The following is a 1,108-nucleotide window of genomic DNA, read 5'->3' as shown; positions in this document are numbered from 1 at the left end:
TCCTCCCGTGCTCTGCACGACTGTGAACGAAAATGTCGTCAAAGTATGTCTGTGCATATGCCCTGTGGGGCATGAACAACTGCGTCACAATGCGACAAAATGTTGCTGGTGTATTTGACAGCCCTTGGGGCATCACCAGCTACACCCAGAGCATGCCGCTCGGAACACTTACCGCTATCAGCGGAATGTCACTCGCTCTCATGAGCAATTGGTAGTATCCATCTACCAAATAGATTGTGCACTGTACTTAGTACATCCCACCATGTTGTTCCGAAGAACATCCTTTTCAGAAATTGGCGTTTATGCCGGAATGGTGGCAGTGTTGAGCTTATTGTAAGCATAAACGATACGCCACTTGCCGTTCGGCTTCCGAACACAAAACGTGGGTGTCGAATGTGGAGACTTGCTCTCACGTACCAATCCTGCGTCGTGCTTCGCTTGGAAAAAGGCGTCAATGACGTCGCACTGCTTCCTTGGGCTGGGGCCATTGACGTGTTACGCCGTATTTGGTTCCCGGAACCAGGTCGATCTCACGACGCACACCTCGGTCCGGAGGTAAGAGACGACGTCTTGAAATTCTATTACCAAAGGATAGTAAGGATCCTAGGGATTCCATAGGATCGACGATCCACTCCGTGCGTTCAGCACCCTCTTGGTGGCTTCCAAGACAGCTTCATCCCAAAATAATGACGACTTTATTTCCTCGTCCGGTCGTATAATGACCACTTCGGTCAAATCGCCTGCCTTCAAGGCACCACCACTGTACTCTTAATGGGACATCTCGTTTAGCTCAAGAACAGCATCTACTGCAGTTATAGCTTCGAGGCGGACGTCGCCATCTTCCTCCCCCGTCATACCGTTGACGAGGGTGTATAACTGTGCGCTGTCGTCTAGGGCAGAATACCCTGGATCAGTGTCGACGCCCGGCGTCTTATAGCCAGCATACGGCGTCGCCGTCGCCTCTGTACAGAGTTTTTATGTCTTGGTGAGACCAGGATGAACACGCACTCTACGTCGTCCGGTGTCACCGTCAGTTTCGCTGCTTTGGAGCTCCGATATCATCTACAACATCCGACGAAGAGCTGCTAACCCCGCAGTCTTCGTCCAG

The sequence above is a fragment of the Plasmopara halstedii genome, assembly GCF_900000015.1.
Source record: "Plasmopara halstedii genome assembly, contig: Scaffold_525, whole genome shotgun sequence".
Classification (NCBI taxonomy): Eukaryota; Oomycota; class Peronosporomycetes; order Peronosporales; family Peronosporaceae; genus Plasmopara; species Plasmopara halstedii.
This window is presented reverse-complemented; position numbering follows the sequence as displayed.